This window comes from Tauraco erythrolophus, chromosome 1, assembly GCF_009769465.1.
Source record: "Tauraco erythrolophus isolate bTauEry1 chromosome 1, bTauEry1.pri, whole genome shotgun sequence".
NCBI classification, from domain to species: domain Eukaryota; kingdom Metazoa; phylum Chordata; class Aves; order Musophagiformes; family Musophagidae; genus Tauraco; species Tauraco erythrolophus.
In genome coordinates, this window is record NC_141465.1 from 27351154 (window position 1) to 27376145 (window position 24992).

The following is a 24992-nucleotide window of genomic DNA, read 5'->3' on the forward strand; positions in this document are numbered from 1 at the left end:
TTAAGGAAGAACTACTGCAGCTGAAAACTGGATGATAGACTGCAGCCAGGCCCAGGAAACATCTATGATGTCTTTCCTCTAAGATGACAATTCTGACGGAAGGGGGGTAACATGCAGAAGAAACTAGAAGCCATAAGGCCGTAAGTGCTGGTTGAATCCTATCTTTCAGAAACCTAACCATTTAATACTCTTAGTCTTTTGAAATGTATTGTATTGAGCCATTTCTGCACAGTAATGTACTGTGCAGTAATGCACTGTACTGTACAGTCATCAAGTGCTTCCCCGGGTGCTAAGTGTACTTAGCTAGTCTATTACGTGTGCAGAACATCATATACACTAGAGAAAGGACAACTGGAGTCAGCCATCATGAAAGTTACAGAAATATGTACTTGTTCTTGTCACTTCTTATTGCTCGTTATGGTCCGTATTGTGTTCTCTCGACACGCTGGAGTACTGGCTATATTTTTTCCCAGTGTTGTGGTCATAAAATGCAAAGTAATCCACAGCACTCTGTTAAACCACGTCAGGAAAAAGCAAAACCATGTGTAGCAATTAACTCTCATTGTGTAATTGTTTTCTGTATCTGAAAGGCGAAGAAAGAAGTGACTTGTAAAATCAAAGCCAAGTTTATTTGAAAGAGAACACACTTTGTTTTCTCAGTCTAGTCTTCAGTTATGGGTGTGCAGCACAGTATAGACTTCAACAGCTAAACTACTGCTGCCCTTGGTAGTGTCATTCAAACTGCTTTTGAGGTTCTCAACAAAAGAGACTCTGAGCTGTTTGACAATTAGATTTAAAAGGCACAGAGAAAATAACAGTCCATAAAAGTGAATGCCATTCTCAGACTCTACTAGCTTTTCTCCTCTCAATGGAGAAACAAAAGGATGACTGTAGTGAGGAAAGTATAGTTGTAATTAACTTGTCATTTGTATTAATAATTATACAGTTTCAAGACTGCATATTTTTACAGTTAAGGTCACAGACTAAAATGCAGGTTCAATTCTTGCTTCTCTTAGGCTTCTCATGGGACACTGCACAATCAATTTATCTTTAACTACATTTATTCTTTTTAATGTAAAAAGGAAAAGTAATATTTCTTTTTTTCCCCAGTCATTTATATGAATCGTAGTTCTGCTTTTGTCTTTTTTTTCCCCTTATAAATCAGATCTAATAAGGAATTTATAAAAATTTCTTTAACCAGAAAATGGTGAATTTGGGGAAAGAAACATTTTATTAAGGGATTTAGTTTTCTAATTTCCCAATTTTAGCAGAAAATCTTTTTCACAGCTTATTAAAATTCTTTATAAGGTACCTCATTTTAAGTTTAATTAAAATAAAATAGACATTTAATTTTTCTCAGACCGATAGATTTTTCTTTCTTATTCTTCATTTCAGGAGATTTAGAGATTTAGAAAGATTAGTTTAAATAACAGTAATAATTTAATTTGGATGGGAGAGGGTCCAAAGTAAAGCCATGAAGATGGTTAAAGGGCTGGGGAACTTGGGCGGAGGGAAGACTGAAGGAGGTAGGTCTTTTCTCCCTGGAGAAGAGAAGACTCAGAGGGGATCTCATCACAGTATGCCAGCAGTTAAAGGGTGGCTATAAAGAGGATGGAGTCTTCCTCTTCACAAGGGCCACATGGAGAAGACAAGGGGCAATGGGTACAAGTTGCACTGGGAGAGGTTTCATTTCAATATAAGAAATTTTTTACAGTAAGATCAATCATTTACCGGAACAACCTCCCCAGAAACGTGGTAGATTTCCCATCTCCTCTAGGCTCCTTTTCCCACAAAAAGTTGGACCAGATGATTTTTCAAGGTTCCTTTCCAAGTTGGGCTATTCAATGATTCATTGATCCTCTAAAGATTTGCTTTCTAGTTTCAGCTGAGGATGGGAAAAATGTGTGTGATGTTCTTATGTAGCTAACAAGAAAATATTTCACTTTCAAATTTATTGTAAGTTCAGTATTTCACCTGCGATCTTATATTAAACTGTAATACAAACAAGAAGCTAAAGAATAATCAGCTGAAATAATATGTAATTTCCACTTTGACTAAGTTAATCAGTTAATAACATGGTAAATGTTATGCATTTTGTAAAAATAAATCATTTAGTGCCACATTTTTTCAGACTGTAGATGCGTAAGAAACCATTCAAATTGTAAATTTATAATCAGGAGGAGTAAACAGATTTTTCACCTTCAAGACAGACTGGGAAGTGTTTCTTGAAATCACTTATACTGGCTGAAAAGCAAAGAAAATAGGCATGAAACAGTGTCACAAAACAGTGGCAAACTCCATATTTTAAAATTTCTCACATAGCATGTATCAGGTCCTATTATTTAAAATTAAGATTAAAGCTGAAAAACTTTAATCTTTCTCAAGATATGAGAAAAAAGGCTCTATGTTGAAAGAAAACAATGATAATATAATATTTGGCACATATTGTTAGTTCATTTAGATGATTGAACTAGCGACAATTTTATCCTCTGTTAGCCATTTGATACTCATCTGAGCTCTGACACTCCACTCATTTCAGGTAAATTATGCATACAAAGACATGAAATCTGGATTTCTGGATTTTTCTTCCGAGTCTCAGAGGACAGACCAGATAGAGTTACTGAAAATTGTTTTTGCATTTAGTTGTTTCAGAAGAGAAAAGGATAAAAAAATAATTGTGCACCATGTGTTTTTTTTTTAACCTAAAGTCTAAAAGGGGTTTTTTCATCTTTTAATCTAAAAGACCATGTAAGATTTTTTTTTGATTAGTCTAGAAGAAGCAGTCATCACAGTATTTATGCCTCATTGATGTAATTTTGTTTCCAGGGATGTATCCATGAAGAGAAATTTCATCCAACATATGAGAGGCTGTGATGTCTTAGAGATTTGAGTAGAGCTTTGTACACATTTCGGAAAGCCTGTTTTCCACGAAATATGCAGATTCAGGTTGAGAAGGATACATTCAGAGACAATGAAACATTTCATTAAGATGTTTCACTGAGGGGAAAAAAAAAAAAAAAAAGGAAATTTCATATTGACATTTCCTAAATTAAAAGTTTCACTTAGAAATGTACTTGATTGAATGAACCTTTTCACACTGTCCTGATCAAATCCTGGTTTGACCCAAAGCACACTTGCTTTCAACTGTACAGTTTGGTAAAACACATATACACACACGTTTATATGTACATGCTTATATACGTATATATACACTGATATCTGCTGTATATATTACAGAATCGTAGAATCATTTAGGTTAGAAAAGACTTCAAGATCATCAAGTCCAACCACAAGCCTAACACTGCCAAGTCCACCACTAAACCATGTCTGCACATCTTTTAAATATCTCCAGGGATGGTGACTCAATCACTTCCCTGGGTAACCTGTTCCAATGTTTGACAACCCTTTCAGTGAAGAAATTTTTCCAAATATCCAATCTAAGCCTTCCCTGGTGCAACTTAAGACCATTTCCTCCCTTCCTATTACTTGTTATTTGGAAAAAGAGACCGACACCCACCTCACCACAACATCCTTTCAGGTAGTTGCAGAAAGCAACAACGTCTCCCCTGAGCCTCCTTTTCTCCAGACTAAACAGACCCAGTTCCCTCAGCTACTCCCCATTAGACTTGTGCTCTGGACCCTTCATCAGCTTTGTTGCCCTTCTTTCAACATACTATATATCTATTACTGATGTCAGAATTTTATAGTCAGGTAAGGAAATGAGAGTCACTAATTTTAGCATTGGAGATTTCATTTCAAATGTGTCCCATGGGAAGTTTTCAGTTTTTTAAGTACTCTAAAAGATAACCTTGCATACCTCAGTCGTCTCCCTTCTGTTTTCAAGTAGTCATTGACTTTGAGGGTAGTTCTGAAAGCAAGAAAGGAATGGTTTAAATTTATTATCAGCTCTACTGTGTAACAGAATTTGACAGCATGAAACTATGAAATGGATAGAATGATTAAAATTTAAATCCTGCCATACTTACAGTCAGTATTAAAGTCATTGCAATTCTAAGCCAAAAGTCATTGGAAAGAGTTAAGGCAGAAGCACTGAACCTTTTGGGGTCCATCAATTTCAATCCATTTGCTCTGATTTTATGGATCAGTACTTGGTCTCTTCACTCTAGTGTCTATGAAATGTCAGTTCTTCTAGTGATAGCTCCTGAATAAAATTATTTACGTATGTAACAATAATTTCAACACTTTTCCAACATTCAAATATTTAACCACAAAATGTGTGTCTCTTAGAATTAGGTTGATGCAGTGATAGACTACAGCTTGCTTTGTTTAGCCTTGGCATTGTAAGTGGCATAAAATCCAGTCGACCACCCTTCCATGGTGCATTTCTATATAGTTTTAATAGTTCTTGTACAAAACAGCCATGGTTTTCCTCTTGTGATATATATTTTTAGGAAGTATATATTTATACGGTATACAAACAGCTAAATCATTTAAAATATATAATAATTATATTTTTAAAGCAGCTGGAATAACTATAGTAAGAATATAACTGAAAGAAACCACAAAAACATTGATATGAAAAGCTAATAACCAAATTATACATTATATTTGTTCATCACAACCAGAATACACAATATTCATTATCCATGACAACTCTGAATCTGGCACTTTCACTATACAGGAAAGAAGGCCTGATATTTTGTACAGAACTGTGTTGGGTTTGTGTGGTGGGGTTTCTGTAGCAGGAGAGGGGCTATAGGGGTGGGTGACTTCTGTGAGAAGCTGCCAGAAGCTTCCCCAGCTCCAAATCAGACCCACCTTTGGCCAGGGCTGAGCCCATCACTGATGGTGGTAGTGCCTCTGTGACAACGTATTTAAGAAGGGAAAAAAAACTACTGGGGAACATGCAGGAGAGGGAGGGAGGAAGCGTGGGCCTCACCCTCACCCTCCTGCATGGGTGGCTGTCTGTATGGAGCTGCCGCCTCTCTCCTGGTGGTGGGGCAGTGGCCACAGCATGACCGGGGTGTCTTGCAGCCCACATGTGGCCCCATACTGGGGAGTGGTTCCCTGCAGCCTGGCAACATCGGCCAAGGGCTTTCGTCCCCCTAAATTGAGACTTGGGGAGCTCCAAAGGTCTCAGCTGCCGGGGCACCCACTGTGCAGAGCTCATCCCACCAGGGCCATCGGGGTTTGTTACGATGGTCAGGCACAGCATGGCTGCAGCAGGGAGAGAAGTAGGATGTGAGACAAACAACTATGGAGACACCAATGCCAGTGAAGAAGGAGGAGGAGGAGGTGCGCTAGAGCAGAGATTCACCTGCAGCCCGCGGTGAGATGGCAAGCTGACCCTCTGCAGCCATGGAGGTTAGTGGTGGAGCAGAGATCCACCCAAAGCCTATGGAGGACCCCATGCCGAAGCAGGTGGCTGCACTTGAAGAAGGTCATGACTCCATGGGAAGCCTGCGCTGGAGAAGTCTGTTCCTGAAGGACTGCACCCCATGGGAGGGACCCACACTGAAGCAGTTTGTGAAGAACTGCAGCTCGTGGGTCAGACCCCACATTGGAGCAGAGGGATAGTCTGAGGAGGAAGGAGTTGCAGAAACAATGTGCAATGAACTGACTGCAACGCCCACTCCCCATTCCCCTGCATTGGTTGGCGGGGGGGGGGGAGGTAGAGAAATCTGGAGTAAAATTAAGCCCAGGAAGAAGGGAGAGGTGGGATCAAGAGGAGTTAAAGATTTGGTTTTATTTCTCATTATCCTACCCTGATTTGATTGGTAACAAATTAATTTTTTTTTTTTCCCAAGTCGAGTCTCTTTTGCCTGTGTCCATAATTGGTGAGTGATCTCTCCTCCCTGTCCTTGTCTCAACCCTTGAGCTTTTCCTTATCTTTTCTCCTCCCTATCCTACTGAGGGGGAGGAGTGAGTGAGCGCCAGCGTGATGCTGAGTTTCTGGCAGGGCCTAAACCACGACAAGAGCATATAATACAATGATGAGCAAAAATGATGTGTTTTTTTTCCGTAGATTGAAACAGAGTTTGGCTATAGCTGTTCTACTACATTTAATAAGAGTAAAAAGTTTTAAATGACAAACAATTTAAAGTCAGACTTTGAAAGATAACTTTATTTGTAACTGTAGCACTTTTATGTGTATAAATACATGTACAGGTGCATCAGTGGTGCATATGCATAGATGTGTATTTGTTTATATGCAAATTGCGGTACTTACAGAGGTTGATAAAAATACACCTATGTTCCAAATATTTTAATCATCAAACTTTAGAGACACAGAAATGAGAATGGAATATTTTAAAATTCATTGATTTTTATAGACAAGGCTATTAAAATAAATACACAGTAAAAGCATTTTCCCCAATTTCTTAGTAAGGCAGACATTTTTGGGATAACTTGTGGAAGAGATATTAAGCAACAATCATTACCGATGAGTAGCTTTACACAAAGCATGCTTAAAAGTTTTGTGGTTCTTCTTTTAGTTCTAAAATTAGTTTTTTGTTTTGTTATGCTGAAACCATAATACTAGACTTGAGGCAAAGTTAAAACTTATATTCTATTTGACATGCTGAAATATGTTTGGAGAACGAGATAAAATTATGTCTGTAAAATAAAAAGAAGCTTATTTTAGCAAAGCAAGGTCATTATAAAAAGTAAAATTTCTATACTATAACCATTTTTTTGTTATTCATAAGAAAAATCCATTAGAAATATGTAAAAAGGAAGAGAAAATCATCCTTATTTAAAGGTTAAGTTGCCCCATACGAAAGAAGAAAAAATGATATATGACATCAGAGATCTGTCACATTTTACAAATAACAAGGATAAAATGTCAGATTAGTGTGCAGGAGAGAAAAATGTGGAGCAAATTTGTGCAAATTTGTACAAATTTTATCAAAGCTTAGTGGAAACAAATACAAAAATTTGTAGCAACCACTGTTTACTTGCAATAGATCAAAGAAAATTCACCAGCTAGATTATGCACTGGATTTAATTGCTTCTTTAATACAATCCAAAATTATATTTCCTTTTGAAATCCAGCCAAGTTTTACACTAGATTTTTCTCACATGGAACAATACTGCAGTCATTGATAGACACTATTTCCATTTATCTTAAAAATAACTAGTAATGGTATATCTAAATTTGTGATATGTCTACAATAATCTACTAAATTCCATACAAATACAATGAAAGCTTCTAAAATTATTTTTCAAATAAGGTAAAAATTCTAACAGAAGGTGGCTCTAGGCCTGTAGAATATTAATGCACCTGCTAAGTTAAATAAAAATAAGATTATGTTCTCCTTAGTAGAACCATAGGTGGGCACAATAATCATGTGGATTAATAATAATAATTAAAATAAGAATTTACCATAGTGAGCCTTTATTCTATTGATGTCACTTTTCTCTTTTATCTCTATCCTTTTTCTCCATTGCATTTACTTTAAAATATTAACAAGTAATTCAGCCCCATATTCTCTGTTTACACCGAGTTACCAATAAAATTAGTAAAACTTTTGGAATATGTATCCCATGGGACACACAAATATTGCATAAATAAAATCATACTGATATTACAGGCCAAGAAAATAGGTAATGAAAATCATAGAATCATAGAATCATAGAATGGTTAGGGCTGGAAGGGACCTTCAAAGGTCATCTAGTCCAACCCCCCTGCAAGGAACAGGGATATCTCCAACTAGATCAGGTTGCTCAGGGCCTTGTCCAACCTGGCCTTGAACGTCTCCAGGGATGGAGCATCCACCACCTCTCTGGGCAACCTGTTCCAGTGTTCTACCACTCTCATAGTAAAAAAATTTTTTCCTAACATCCAACCTGAACCTACCTCCCTCTATTTTAAAACCATTACCCCTTGTCCTATCATAACTGGCCCTCCTGAACAGCCTCTCCCCATCTTTCCTGTAGGCCCCCTTGAGGTACTGGAAGACCGCTATAAGGTCACCCCGGAGCCTCCTCTTCTCCAGGCTGAACAGCCCCAACTCTTTCAGCCTGTCCTCATAGGAAAGGTGCTCCAGCCCTCTTATCATCTTCGTGGCCCTCCTCTGGACCCTCTCCAACTGGTCCATGTCCTTCTTATGTTGGGGACTCCAGAACTGGACGCAGTACTCCAAGTGAGGTCTCACGAGGGCAGAGTAGAGGGGGAGAATCACCTCCCTCGACCTGCTGGCCACGCTCCTCTTGATGCAGCCCAGGACGCGGTTGGCCTTCTGGGCCGCAAGAGCACATTGCCGGCTCATATCGAGCTTCTCGTCCACCAGTACTCCCAAGTCCTTCTCCTCAGGGCTGCTGTCGATCCAATCACCACCCAGTCTGTATTTATGCCTGGGATTGCCACGACCCAGATGTAGGACCTTGCATTTGGCCTGGTTAAACTTCATGAGGTTGGTACGGGCCCACCTCTCCAGCCTGTCAAGGTCCCTCTGGATGGCATCCCTCCCTTCCAGCGTGTCGACGGCACCACACAGCTTGGTGTCATCGGCGAACTTGCTGAGGGTGCACTCCATGCCACTGTCCACGTCACCGACAAAGATGTTGAAGAGGGCCGGGCCCAACACGGACCCCTGAGGGACGCCACTCGTGACCGGTCTCCACTTGGACATTGAGCCGTTGACCACTACTCTCTGAGTGCGGCCATTGAGCCAATTCCTTATCCACCGAGTGGTCCATCCATCAAACCCATGACTCTCTAATTTAGAGAGAAGAATGTCGTGCGGGACAGTGTCAAAAGCTTTGCACAAGTCCAGGTAGATGACATCCATTGGTCGACCCTTGTCCACCGATGCTGTCACCCCATCGTAAAAGGCCACCAAGTTGGTCAGGCACGATCTGCCTTTGGTGAAGCCATGTTGGCTGTCACCCACCACCTCCTTGCTCTCCATGTGCCTTAGCATGGTTCCCAGGAGAATCTGCTCCATGACCTTGCCAGGCACAGAGGTGAGGCTGACCGGTCTGTAGTTGCCCGGGTCCTCCTTGTTCCCCTTTTTAAAAATGGGGGTTATGTTCCCTCTCTTCCAGTCATCGGGGACCTCGCCAGACCGCCACGACTTCTCGAATACAATAGCCAGTGGCTTGGCAACTTCATCCGCCAGTTCCTTCAGGACCCGCGGATGGATCTCATCAGGTCCCATGGACTTGTGCACCTTCAAGTTCCTCAGATGTTCTCGAACCTGGTCTTCAAGTACAGTACAAAAACATTCCTACAAGCCAAATGGGGATGAAATTTCATCTTTAATTAATTTGTGACTTGAGTCCCAGACCCAGTATGTTATCCTTGATTGCCAAATATGTCCCAACAGCTCAATAGATACTTGTACAAGTTTGATTCAACAGAATTCCACCAATCTGTGGAATCTGTGTCTCCGTGTCACTGACAGACACCGAGAGACAAAATTTTGGCTGCTTTTAAGGCAATAAGAGTCTTGTCACGGCTTTTCCAGTGGCTAAGGTTTTGTGCAATGTCTCTTGAAACCTGGTATATGAATGTGGCATTTATTGAAAGTGTAGGCCCTGAAATTTGTCACTGAACCTGCTAAACATCTTAACAATCCATAGGCAAAAGCGACTCACAAGTAAAATCTCATCTACTATTCATCCTTACCTATCATCAGGAATTTAAAGTCACTGTTCTAACGTCTTTTTTCAGTACAAAGGTAGATATATTCAACAGCACCAGAGAATGTCACATACTTTTACCAATTTTGAGTATAATTTGATATTTGTATGAGAATAAGAAAAGGAAATAATTTAAAGATTTTCGAGAATACAATTATTTTAGTCTAATTGAAACAATTATTTTTGGGTTCTTTTTAAAGAAAAAAAAAACGCATTGTGGGCAGAACTACAGTCCTGCACTTTTCTTTATTCTTATTTTGTGACAGTCTGTGGAATCTAGGTCTTAAGTGGAAGAGCAAAGAGCAAGCCTACTTGTCCCTTCTTCTGCCTCCAGTCCACTCATCATTTGATATTTAATATTTACGTCACTTGTCAAAGCATTCATAGATTTATAGAATTGTAAAATCATAGAATGGTTTGGATTGGAATGGATGTTAAAGATCATTTAGTTCCAACCTCCCGCCATGGGCAGGGACACCTTCCACTAGATCAGGTTGCTCAAACCCTCATCCAGCCTGGCCTTGAACACTTCCAGGGATGGGACAACCACAACTTCTCTGGGCAACCTGTTGCAGTGCCTCACCACACACAGAGTGAAAAATTTATTCCTTGGATCTAATCTAAATCTACCCTCTTTCAATTTAAAGCCATTGCCTCTTGTCCTATCAGTACACGCCCTTGTCAAAAGTCCCTTTCCAGCTTTCTTGTATGCTTCCTTTAGGTACTGGAAGTCTGCTAGAAGACCCCCCCCCCGGAGCCTTGTCTTCTCCACGTTGAACAACCCCAACTCTCTCAGCCTTTCTTTGTAGGAGAGGTGCTCCAGCCCTTGAATCATCTTCGTGGCCCTCCTCTGGACCCATTCCAACAGGTCGATGTCCTTCTTAAGTTGGGGGCCTCAGAGCTGAATGCAGTACTCCAGGTGGAGTACTCATGAGAGTGGAACCTCCTTGAATCAGAATCACCTCCCTCGACCTGCTGGCCACGCTTCTTTTGCTGCAGCCCAGGATATGGTTGGCTTTCTGGGCTGCAAGTGCACATTGCCATCTCATGCTGAGCTAATCAACCAAGTCCTTCTCCTCAGGGCTCCTCTCAATCCATTCTCTGCCCAGCCTGTACTTGGGCTTGGGATTGCCCCGACCCATGTGCAGGACCTTGCACTTGACCTTGTTGAAGTTCATGAAGATCGCGCAAGCCTACCTCTCAAGTCTGTCAAGGTCCCTCTGGATGGCATCCCTTCCCTCCACTGTGTTGACCACACCACATAGCTTGGTGTCGTCAACGAACTTGCTGAGGGTGCACTCAATCCCACTGTCCATATCACCGACAAAGATGTTAAACAGCACTGGCCCCAATACTAACCCCTGAGGAACACCACTCATCACTGGTCTCTACTTGGGCATCACGCCATTGACCACAACCCTTTGAGTGCCACCATCCAGCCAATTCCTTATCCACCCAGTGGTTCACCTGTCAAATCCATGTCTCTCCAATTTAGAAACAAGGATGTTGTGTGGGACAGTGTCAAATGCTTTGGAGAAGTCCAGGTAGGTGATGTCAGTTGCTCTTCCCTTATCCACCAGCTCTGTAATTCAGTTATCAATGAACAATTTCTGACATAAATTCCATAGCAGCGAAGTACGGAACCTTAATTTTAAGGTTTCACGTGCTAAGTACATTGGTTTTGTACTTCCATGATATTTTCCAGGAGTTGTTTTCATGTTCCCTGATCCCAATGTAGTTCAAGAGAGGCAGGAGGCTTCTTAAGACTGCTAAGATCCTTGGAAGGGTGATAAGGAGACAGGAAGGTTTTAGGATAAATCAATTTGTTTCATTCTGCATTGAAATTACAGAAAAGGGCGGAAGGAGGATCCGGGGAACTACAGGCCTGTCAGTCTGACCTCGGTGACAGGCAAAGTCATGGAACAGGTTATCTTGAGTGCTATTAATGAGCACATACAGGTTAACCGGGTGATCAGGCCCAGTCAACATGGGTTTATGAAAGGCAGGTCTTGCCAATCAAACCTGATCACCTTCTATGACAGGGTGACCCGCCTGGTTGACGAGGGAAGGGCTGTGGATGTAGTTTTCCTGGACCTCAGTAAAGCCTTTGATACAGTTTCTCATAGTGTTCTGGTGGAGAAACTGGTAACTGCTGGCCTGGATAGGTACACCCTCCTTTGGGTTAAAAACTGGCTGGATGGCCGGGCCCAAAGAGTGGTGGTAAATGGAGCTAAATCCGGCTGGAGGCCGGTCACCAGTGGGGTTCCCCAGGGCTCAGTGCTGGGTCCAGTTCTGTTTAACATCTTTATCAATGACCTGGATGAGGGGATTGAATGTACCCTCAGTAAATTTGCGGACGACACCAAGCTGGGAGGCTGTGTCGATCTGCTCGAGGGTAGGGAGGCCCTTCAGAGGGATTTGAACAGACTGGATCGTTGGGCTGAGGCCAATGGCATGAGCTTTAATAAGGCCAAGTGCAGGGTCCTTCACTTGGGGTATAAAAACCCCAAGCATCGCTATAGGCTCGGGGAGGAGTGGCTGGAGAGCTGCCTGGCGGAGAAGGACCTGGGGGTGTTGGTTGACTACCGGCTTGATATGAGCCAGCAGTGTGCCCAGGTGGCCAAAAAGGCCAATGGGATACTGGCGTGTATCAAGAATAGTGTGACCAGCAGGAGCAGGGAAGTGATCCTGCCCCTGTACTCGGCACTGGTGAGGCCGCACCTGGAATATTGTGTCCAGTTTTGGGCCCCTCGCTTTAAGAGAGATATTGAGCTCCTGGAGCGAGTCCAAAGAAGGGCGACTAAACTGGTCAAGGGGCTGGAAAATAAAACTTATAAGGAGCGGCTGAGGGAGTTGGGGCTGTTTAGCCTGGAGAAGAGGAGGCTGAGGGGAGACCTGATTACGGCCTATAAATACTTGAGAAAAGATGGTGGGGAGGTAGGGGAAGGGCTCTTTACATTAGTGATGGGTGATAGAACAAGAGGAAATGGGCATAAGCTTAGTCAGGGGAGATTCAGGTTGGATGTTAGGAAGTATTTCTTCTCTGAAAGGGTTGTCAGCCACTGGAATAAGCTGCCCAGGGAGGTGGTTGAGTCCCCATCCCTGGATGTGTTTAAGAATAGGGTGGATGAGCTACTTGAGGATATGGTTTAATGGGGATTAGGGATGGTTGGACTCGATGATCTCAAAGGTCTTTTCCAACCTAGAAATCTATGAATCTATGAAAGTAAAAATCTTCCCATTTCCATAGATGATCAAGGTTACTCATCATAGCACTCAAGAACACGCCTGGAAGAGTTCCAGGGAAGCATGAGTCATCATTACACTTGAGTAGCAAAAGAAAGAAGAGGAACCCTTCTTAATATTTTTCTTATATTATTTAATTGCAGATACCATGAGTAATGTATCAAAACATTTGGCATTGTGTGTTGATTTGGTCCAAGATAGTAGAGGACATACCCTTTAAACTACGCTTTTGTTCTTTCTCAATATTTTTAACCATCATGTAGGAAGTAAAGAAAACAGACAAAGCAGTGCAGAAGCTCATCCACCCATTATGCTCATTCTGCCATTAAAGTTCACTGACTAATGGATTTCTGATGCAGATGGAAGTTTTTGCACCATTGAGATATTACTTTGACAGATCAGGCACAATAGCTGTGACTGTTAGTCTTTCAAGCCTGAAGAGTTTTCTTTCATGGCTTCAAGTGAAGCCTTTGCAGAGCAGAGAGATATTCACAGCAGCCAACTTTTTAATAGAGAAAAAAAACCCACCACCAAATCAAAACGTTGCTTTCTTTTCAATTACAAAGGACTTAACAAGTTTGCTTCAATGCTGCAAGTGTAAATCAATTTAATTGGACAAGAGTAAAGAGAAGTTCTTAAAGGACAAATGAAGATGCACTAGGTCTACATAATGAAAAGTCATCTTTGAAGCAAAATATTTGAGTATCTTGAATTATAGTTCCAAGAATATTAAAAAGAACTAGTAAATATTAACAAACAATGCCACAAGCTTTCTGAGTTTATAAGCTGTCACATACCTTAACTTGTTAAAAAAGAATGGACTGGTATCTGACCACACTACTCTCAAGAGAAATAAGTACAATTAAACGCATATGAATGACCTCTAAGATATACATCTATAAACGTTAAAAAATTTAATTCTACTTCTTGCAATCCTTCTACTGTCTTCAGCACACATTGAATTATGTTGTAAAGACATTCTTTTGATTACCAGCATCTTCTCTTACCTTTTTCCCTACTCTTTCCTCCTATTTATGTTACAGAATTTAATGGTATTTATTATAGAATAAAGAGTTTGAAACCTAAAGAGAAGTCACCTTTTATTATTACTTTAATCTTCTCTTTGAAAAATGTTTTTAATTTCTATGGGCAACATTGAAATATATTGAATAAATAATACACTTCATTCCAACAGAAAGGCAAAGAGATGTGCTGGTAGTAGAAGTCTATATAAACCTGCATATCACTATTAATAGTCTAAACGATGGCACAGAAAGCACTGGAACATGTTCATGGGACTGGTAAAACAGGAAAGCACCTCAGAGTTTCCTAGGCTCAGAACTGTGTAATTAATGAATGTCACTCTTTTTCAGCGGTTATTCTCCATTACTCTTTGACCCCATTACTGTGTCCTATTTGTCTTTCTCAGTTCATTTCAGATGTCACTCACAACACTTGAGTTGCTTAAAACAATGAATTCTGTAATTATTTCTTTTAATTATAGTTTCTATATACAGATCACTTGTACTTCATCCCCTTTTCACTGGGCAGGCCAAACAAGATTTTTCTTTTTATTTAAAATACTCATGTGAGACAAACATTGGTGCTGGTACTTACTCTCTTCTCAACACTTAATAAAATGCAATTTTCATTCATTCCATGAAATTCATGTTTATAATGCTACTCATATTTGCCTGTGCATCTACTGTAATTTTTTCTTCAATGGTACACTCACCTGTTGTCCTAGTATCTTGCTTTCTGAAGCTCTATATTCTTCATGTGCTTTAGTTATTTAATTATTGTTGCCTTTTGTGAATTATCATGGGAATTGTCTCAGTGCTGTGTCTAAGCTTCTTCATTATTATGTATTGCCATTAATTTCCCCTGGCTATATCTGAACAAAATGTCTGTCCCTTTTTGCATCTCATGGAAACCATGATCAGATTCCAATATTAAAATTCCATGTTATATTTTCTAAGAAAAACTACAATTAAATATACCATCATTACATTCACTCCAAAATGTTACTTACTGAAACTTTGTAGATATGATTTTTTTTGTGCAATAAGCTAAACTAGTTTATTTTCAGCCCAGACTCCTAAATACAACTGCTCTACATACCTGGTAGGACCTTTGCTTTTTCTGGAAATGCACCTTTAAAATCAGGTGTTTAGTTGTTATTTTTAGGCTAGTATAATTGTGTTCAGATTTAAAGGACTGATACCCTTCAAGCATATAGTGAAAAGTAGAACAGCTTTGACCACAGTGTGCGTTCATTTGATATCTTTTTTTTTTCTTAGTAAACCATATTTTTACTATTTGCTCTTTCAGCCCAGTTTTGACTTCCAGACCAAATCAATCTGTTTGTGCTAAATACAGTGATTAAGTTTTTACTGGATGTTCACTATTCTACTTTTGTCTACATTCAAAGTTTCCTGCCCCCTATCCCAAATCGATTGTTTTAAACAATTTCTATGTAAACAATTATTCATGGAAATTATGCCAAAATTCATTTCCTAGCAGACCATGGGATAGGAAATTAATGGAAAAGAAATTAAGAATTCAGGATTTATCAGAATTTAGTTTATCTGAACAACTTCATTTTAAACTCTTATTTTAGTTTTGCCTCGTAATTTTGTTTTGGATTAAAGTCTTGTTAGCTTCCATGGAACAGCATTACATCACCTTTTTCAAGTACTGTTATTTATAATTTGGGCTTATTCTATATTCAAAGGATTCAAGTCTCCCTGAAATTCACTCCACTTGCTTTGGTAAACTCAAACAAAGCTTTAACTTACCTTAACAAATGAAAATACACATTACTAAGAGCAAGTTTACTCCCTTGCAATAGATAGTGGGACTAATCAAAGATACTAGGTTGGTTATGCTTCACGTTCAGTCTTGGAGAAGCAAAAATTTCTCCAGGCAGGAGTATTATTGCGATAAGCAGGTCTAGGGAACTCCTCTCAGGGAGCTGTTTGGTGTTACTTCTTTCTCCACAAATCACTGTTACTGCTGCTGGCTCTCTGCTTTTGAACATGCCAAGGGCAGCAATGGCAGACAATTTCCATGTGCTGTGCCTGCAGCCCACAGTCTGTCGTATGGAAGAAACTGGATTTTTGAGAGAAAGACTCGTTGAGAGAGGGCTAGGATCTCAGCAGTAACCACCTCTTCCCCCTCAAATCTGAAGAACATGAGTGGGGAAATCACAATCAAATTTTAACAAATAATATGAGCACCAACCAGTCTGCATTCATGATTTGGCTCAATGTTAGCCTATTTCTATGCTGTTAATTCAGAGCTAGAAATCCAGCTCTATGGCTTGTACAAATTTCAGTAGGTTTACCTTTTTGGTCACAGGACACGTATCCTTGTGAGCAGAACACCTTCACTTGTGCCATTCAAGGAACGATCTTCTGAATTAGGTAGTTTTAATCCTAACAATAATATGAAGAGTCTTATTTTGTCAGGCCCACACTAACCACCTACCCTTCCAAAGACAAATGCAGCTTTAATGTATTTACTTAATTAATGCACCTTCATGACATTGACACAGAAAACAAGTGCAATCAACTCTATTGCAGTTTATCAGGTCAATGATCCTTGATCTAAAAGAGATTTATGTAGAGCCTGTAATGAAGTAGTAGCAGCTGTGTGGGTTTTTTGAGAGTACTTTTTCATCTTCTGTTTTTAGCAATAAAATACGAAGACCTTGAATTGAATATAGTCACTGACAAAGCATAATGTGCCCAAAGGACTAATCAGAATATAGGGAGTAAATAATGTGTGCTTGCCAGCTATGCATTGATGTAGAGTAATGGTTTGACAGAGAACTTCTTTGAGGGCCACAAACATCACAAGAAGATGCTTCAGTCAAACCTTTGGAATATATTAGTTTATGTGGTTACTTGTTTTACTGAAAGGCTAAGAAAACTACCTCATTAGAATTGTATAGGCTTGCCATATTTTGAAGCTCATTTCCAAAGACAGAGATTTGCACTGAAGAAGTCTCAAATCCAAAACAGTGAAAGCAGGATAAAAGAAAGGGGATTCCAAATTCTTTAGCATTCAAATGAATTTATAATACTAAGGTAGAAGATATATAATTAGGGCTCAAGTATAACACCCATGTTGACCCTTTAATGTATTTTAAAAGGTATGCAAATTGTCACAGCACCAAAAAGAGGAAAAGATCATATTAATCTTTACCTTTCTTTATGTAACAATACTGACTTTGACTAAAGGTATTAAAATAAAAAGCTTCCATCCATCTGTAACATACACTTAGATTTCAAAGTCTTTACAGCCTTTTCCCATTAACTTTGATGTTTGGTCTGCTCTGTTTTACTGGTAAACAACCAGCATGCATCAAATTCCCTATAATCACTCAGAAGACCTGAATCAAATCCATATATGTACATATACATATGCTACCAAATGGCATTGCTCTTTTTCCCTAAGAGTCAGCATACCTTCATGTTTGTGTGCTGTTCAAGGCATGCAGTAAAAGGCTACACAAATCACCCCTGTATTACAATACCAAGTTTATTATAAATTCAACTGTATTTTTATCTTTTCTGATTACAGGATCAGTTCCAGGGCTCTTCTCACAAACTGAATTCCTGTGTTGAAACACAAGCATGGCAGTATCAATATGACCAAATTTAAATACAATGATGTGTATCTCAGCTAAGGAGAAGTTTTATATCTTTGAGATTTTGCTACTGTTGTTTGTGTCTTTATGGATATTTTGTTATAGGATTCATATTTTCTATTTTTTCTTGAAGGCAAGAAAATAGAGATTCTGATGTAATGCATAACTCTCAGTCGTCTTTGAGAAGATTGGAGGTGCAATGAAAGAGGCAGTAAAATTGCAAGATGTAGCAACACTGCTGGGGTAGATCCTCTCACGTCAGGTGCAGTCACTGACTGGACCTTCTGGATAATTTTATAGCCTCACCTCCAATTCAGTTCCATTTGTCTCACTGACCTTCAACCTGCTTACCTTCCTGTCAAAACGAGCCCTCCAAACTGTTGTCACTTTAGGTTCTTCAATTTACTACTTAATATAGATGTGTTTCTGAGTAGGTTTTTTTTCCCCAAAATAAGGTGGCACAAATGGAAAACTTGTAAATATTCACCATCTCTACAATGCTGACAAGCTTTGTGTCCTGGTTTTGGATGGGATAGAGTAAATTTTTCTTCCTGGTAGCCGGTATAGTGTTGTGTTTTGGATTTAGAATGAGAATAATGTTGACAATACACTGATGTTGCCAAGCACACAGCTGTTGCCAAGCAGTGTTTACGTGAAATCAAGGCCTTTATCAGCTTCTCATACTACCCCTGCTCTCCCAGCTTTTTCTCTACAAGAAGCTGGGAAGGGACACAGCCAGGACAGCTGACCCAAACTGGCCAAAGGTATATTCCATACTATAAGATGTCATGCTCAGTATGTAAGTCAGAGGGAGTTGGCCAGGGGCAGAAATTGCTGCTCAGGGACTGGCTGGGTGTTGTTTGGCAGGTGGTCAGCAGTTGCATCACTTATTTTTCTTGGGTTTTATCTGTCTCTCTTTTTTGTTGTTTTTTCTTTCATTACAATTTAGCAGTAGTAGTGGTGGTGGCAGAAGTAGTAATAGTATTATATTATATTATATTATATTATATTATATTATATTATATTATATTATATTATATTATATTATATTATATTATATTATATTATATTATATTATATTATATTATTTCAATCACTAAACTGTTCTTATCTCAACACATGAGTTTTCTTACCTTTCTTTCTCTGATTTTCTCCCCCATTCCACTGGGGAAGTGGGGTGAGCTAGTGACTGCGTGATGCTTAGTTGCTGGCTGGGGTTCAATCACAACACTTTTGTTTTCTTGCTAGCAGGACATTTAAATTGTACTGCTTGGTTGTGGATTCTCACACTGTGCTGCTGTATTCAGAAGCCATTATCACTGTAGGAAATAATAGCAAGCGGATACATTAATTGAGAGTTTTGCACAATAATGATGAAGATAAGGTGTATCTACGACTCTGATTCACAGCTATATGATTCAGAATAGTTAAAGAATGACATAGTACTTCAAGTAATTGCATTTTATTGTAAATAAACTCATCTGCTAAATAATGTGGGCTAGCAAGAGAGAGTCAGAAATAGATATTTGAAGTAGGTTATTTGACATTGAAGTTCATATGACGGACTTACCACCTCATAGGCCTTGGACAAGTTGCTGGACTTTGTTTCTGCATCTTTAAAGCAATATTGGGGATAACAGTTAATAGTTTCTTAGAGGATGATGACTAATGAAGTCCAATCTGCTGTGGTGTCTAACCACTTAGCATTATTATCATTAAAGTTTGTAGACTGAATTTAGAAAGATAAATGGTGTCATTTAAAAGAAAATCTAATGGTCTAAGGCTATTAAACATTAACAGTTGACCTTAGCTGCTTCTATCAATTTTAACAAGCTATTGCTAAAGTAATAAGAAGATACAAGAAGAGGAGGGGGGTGTAAATCCAAAAAGCATTACTAGACTAAGTTTGAGGACAGTCAGAAAGCTTCAGATTTTTTTCCTTTCTTCAAAGCTGTGACGCTTTGCATGCAGCTTCCTGAAATATCTACCTTACTCTTGGTACTGGACCACTTTTTTACAATGTATCAAACAAATAGCACAAATATCACCATGAGTACTCACCCACACCTTTTGTAATACATATTCTGCAATGAGAATTGAAAATTAAAATCTTCCCTCATATGTGAAGTCTAAATAAAGTTAATATGATTCTGCTTATATTTCATTTGAATCTGGCTAGCGTTTTGCATTCGATACAGAAAAGAGAGATTGAGCTGCGTGGAATGAAACAGGATAAACATAAACTCTCAAATATAGCTTGGGAGAAACATTTTTAGAATTTTAAAAATATTTGAGGTTCTGTAATGGAAGTAGGAGAATAAAAGGCCTCTTCAAGAGACTAGTTATTGAAACACTGTCAGAGGTAAGGTCAACTTAAAATATTGTCAGAGATAAAGTCACTGTCCTTGTAAATACGTATTCATGTAAGTATGCCTTTGTGTTTTTCATTTTTTGTGCGTGTGCAGGAGTTTTCCTCAGTTATATCATCTCTGTATATGTAGAAAAATCCAGGCATACATTTTCTTCCTCATTCCCGGTTCACCATATGTTTAGTACATAAAAATCGGGTGTGACTAATCTGAGAGACACAGAATGCCTGGCTTGTTGACACTCTAGGTGACCAATAGGTCAGGGCAACAGGAACACTTCTGTACCACAGCAACACTTTATGAAAGCCTGGTGTTGGACAAAGAAGGAAATAATGTAATTGCAGATGACTGTGATTGAAATGAGTATTGCAGGAGAAAGGTAAAAAAGTGTAAAGCTGAGCATGAACACAAGGCTGGAAGCAGAAGAGTGGAGTGGAATGTTCTGTTGAAGTGGCTTTTGTGAACACCACTTTTTAATAGCATGCGTACAACTCATAGTGCCTATCCCAGAATTTAGGAATACCTGATTTTTCAATTTTAACTCTGGAATGTTATAAAACAAAATAGTTGTAATGTTTTTCCCATAACAGTAGTGAAAAGTAGTAGTTCTCCCTAAGAATACTAGACTTTAGGACATAAGATAACATTCTTATTTGGTGATTATACTGAGACAATAATTAAACGCCACAAAGTGTACTACATAAGCCTGGTTGTTCCATTTAAATATCATCATGAGTTTAAAAGTCAATTGTCTCTTTCAGACCTCACCTATTGTCCTGACTGATAAATTATACAACAAATTTTACTGAGAAACACATTTCTTTTTTTTTTTAACAATGCTAAGGAAAGATACAAAACTTGAATTACCTTTTCTTTAAAAGTGCTTCACATGAAGCCAATGTTCATAATTTGCGCTTCAACGTTTTTTGTATTGAGCCTCAGTCCTACAAACTCTTATGCATGTGCTTGACTTTATGCACCAGGAGTCAAATTGTTGATTTCACTTTTCCAGTTGGATTGCGTTACTACTCTTTGCAGCAATCAGACATTCAGCTCAACTTATGCAAATATCTATATGTACAAAAATTGCAATGTATTTGCAGTACTTAAGATAACACAAGGAATAGAAGAAGGTGAAGTCATTTATATAAAAGATTGCTTGCTTCCTGATTAGCATAAACATCACAATATTCTGGCTCAAGTGAATTGAAAAGTCTCTGAAAATATTTTGAATACTTCTGTGAATGCAAAAAAAGCCCAGTGAAAATGCAAAGTATTGGTGTTAGCTAAGGTAAGAAATGATCCAAGGGAATACGGATCATTTACTGGCCTTTACTATGAGTCCAGTAATTCTCCACTGTTGCTTCCACTAGACGTTTCCCAGTAATTCCACAGTGAATAATCCCAATTTGCAATAAAGTTCTTCATGAAGACAGTTCCAGGTTGAAGCTTGACATTATATAGTCTTGAAAATTTGAGATGTTTAAAATGTGCAGGAGTGGCAGTTGTGCATACATTGTAGAAACATAATTAATTGTCTATACAGAAAGGCTTATCCTGCTACTCTGGTGCTTGCACTAGTTTTATTAAGTCAGTGCAATAAAGGCTGGAATCAGGTCTCTTCTGTCATAGGAGAGACCCTGTACTCTAATACTCTGGCCAGATGTTAAAACAACCTTCCTTTTTATTTTTTATTATTTCAGACAATGTCTATTACTTCTGCAGTGCAATCCCTGGAGCTCACTTTCGATTGAGGGTTGCATCATAGTCCTACCAAAAACAGAGGTCAAGTCTCTGCTATCATTTGGGTAAAAACAGTCCCTGCTATCACTTGGTCATGCTCCGGCAGGGGGATTGGACTAGGTGATCTTTTGAGGTCCCTTCCAATCCCTAATATTCTGTGATTCTGTGAAAAGTGGGATAAGCTTCTAGCCATGCATAAGAGCCTGATCACTTCTCAGTTCTAGTGGAGTTCAGATGAGGAGACAGTAAGAATTACAGAGGCAAGGACAAAAGCACAACTTCGGGTGCTTGTTTCAGTGTCAGTAGAATAAGTATCCTTAGTCTACAGGTTGATAGTTGAGCCTAGATTGAGTTGTGTGTGGATTTATCTCTAAGAATATTGAACCTTTCAATATTATTAGAATCTGGTGGGAGTAATGCAAAGTTCACTGTTTCTCATATGTGATATGCTGTCTGTTTTACATGGAGTTAGGCTTCACAAAAAAAAATTGGCTTCTTTCTTCAAATGTTCAAGCTGAAGCCCATATTTTCGGCATCAGTCAGGAAACAGTAGCTTCAGGAGGATATAAATATAAAATAGTGTTTCAAGAGACTCAGTTTCTACTGTAGCTCTTTCATTGAGTTACTGATAACTCTGCTCATCATAACCTCCTGACTTCCTTGTAAGAATGAGAAGAATTATTTTTCAGGACTATGACTGTTAATCATACAAAATATTCACTCTCATTATGTTTTTGTACAAAATATTTACTGTTATTTATGTTTCCCAAAATTTCATTGTTTTATGGGTTTGGTTTTTGGTTTGTTTTCTTTATTTGTTTGTTTGTTTAGTGAAATAAAAGCAGTTTTATGGTAGATTAGCTACTTATAAGAACTTAAATATTAATATTATTTTTGTATTACATTAAATTTGCAATTAAGAGTGAGAATGGAGATCATACCTGACAACATTCACAAGCCAGGCTTCTAATTCCTTGATTAGCTGCTGGCAGGTGAATTGCGTGCATTTCTCTAAATATTCTTAGTAATATTTTCTATGTATATAGAATATATTTGCACTAATTTTCACAGAAGTCAGTGCTAATCTTGTTTGACTTTGTATGATTCAAGCTCATATGCAGTTTCAAGATTTAATTTTCCCAGAAATCTTTATCATGACACTCCACAGTTGACTAGATTCTTCACACTGGAAAGACTTCTTTAGCCTAAGATGGGATTGGAGGAGTGACATCTAAATAAAATAAAAAAAAAAAAAAAAATATTATATTATCATTTCTTTTAGCCCATATAATTTGTTCTTCAGCAAACAGACCTCTGTGATTCATGGGATCAATATCAAATTACAAGATAGGGAGTTGCTTTCTCAAATTTTGAAGCTATGACCTTTACATTTTCCCAGAAAAGGCCTCAATATAATTTCTTCTTACTTTTACCAAATCAAGATTCTGTCTATGCTCAAATGAGATTGCTTGAACCTTGCAACTCAAGGATTTGGAACTGAATATTTTTCCCATTAATAAAAGATAGTTTGTCTTGCTTAGTATGGGGAAGACTAAAGTAGTCATAAATTCACAAATGAAGTGCTGTATATATTCCACTACAGTTGAGTCCAGGATAACATGAAATTCAATATTCATTTGGAAAGCACAACACTGTTCATATAACACTGTGTTATATAATTTTAAATGCTTTGATTTCTGTGGTCCAGAGAGCTAAATTTTTTTTCTTTCCATACATTTGAAAATGTAATTATTCTTTGTGAAGAGAAAGGGAAAAGGTGTACTACTGTTTGTGGCCGTAAATTTTACAACTGTGCCGTGCAAAATATAAATTGTTCACACCAGGGATTGTCTATAGGTCTGCACTTATATTACTTAGAATGATGAGAATTCAGTCTTGACGGGTGCTTTGGCACTGCTGCAGTAAACATGATTTAATAATAATAGCAATAGTGTATATAGATATACACAAAAAAAAATCTGCTCTGACTGGTCTCAAAGGCACTAGGGCTGTATGCCTTGGGCAAGGGTTTTTGAGAGTAACCCTTGGGTAAAAGCGTTATGGCTGAAAGACAAAAGAAATTATCAGGTACCTGCCTCCAGATCTTAATCTCCATTTACATGGAAGGTTAACTCACATACTAGCTGAGTAGTTTCTTCAGTGTCCCATCTCTCTATCTCCAAAGGAAAGGAAATATGAATCTCTCTTATCCTGACTGATGTATAACACTCAAAGGAAGAGCTTTTTCTCTCTCTGGGATTATCTGTATGTCAGTCACAGAATCACAGAATGGTTGAGGTTGCAAACGACCTCTAGAGGTCATCTGGTCCAATCCTCTTGCTTTAGAAGGGTCACCTAGAGCAGGTTTCCTGAGACTATGTCCAAATAGCTTTTGAATATCTCCAAAGATATTCCATAATCTCCTTGAAAAATTGGCTCTAATGGTCAGTCAGCCTCACAGAAAAAAAATTGTTTCCTTAGGTTCAGACAGAGGATTCTATGTTTCAGTTTTCATTCATTGCCTGTTGTCCTGTCACTAGATACCACTGAAAAGAGCCTTGCTACTTCTAGACTTGCTTTTCATGTATTTAAATAAATTGATAAGATCTGCTGCTGAAGTCTCAAAGCTTTCTCAGCTTTTCTTCATAGGAAAGATGCTTCAGTCCTTTAGCCATCTTTGTGGACCTTCACTGGACTCTCTCTAGCAGCTCCACATCTCTCCTGTACTGGGAAACCTAGAACTAAACACAGTACTCCAAGTGTGGCCTCACCAGTGTTGAGTAGAAGGAAAGGATCACCTCCCTCAATCTGCTGGCAACACTCCTAATGCAACCCAGCGTATCATTAGCCGCCTTTGCTTCAAGGGCACATTGCTGACTCATGTTCAACCTAGTGTCCACCAGGACCCCCAGAGCTTTTTCTGTTGAGCTGCTTTCTGGCTGAGTGGTTCCCAGCATATTTTAGTGCATGAGATTGTTCCTCTCCAGGGGCAGGACTTTGCAACTCCCTCTTATTGAACTTCATGATGTTCATCTCACCTCAGTTCTCCAGCCTGTCAAGGTCCCTCTGCATGGCATCATGACTTTGTGGTGTATCAACCACCTCACACAGTTCTGCATCATCAGCAAAGTTGCTGATGGTACACCCTGCTCCACCGTCCACATCATTAATGAATATGTTAAACAGGATCTGACCTAGCATTGACCGCTGGGATACAGATCTGGTTACTGGCCTCTGACTAGACCTCATGCCTCCGGGTCTGTTCGTTTTCAATCCACCTCCAGTGCCTGCTCATCCAGCTCACGCCTCACCAGATTCTCTGTGAGGATCTTAAGGGAGACAATGTAAAAGTCTTACCAAAGTCAAGGTAGACA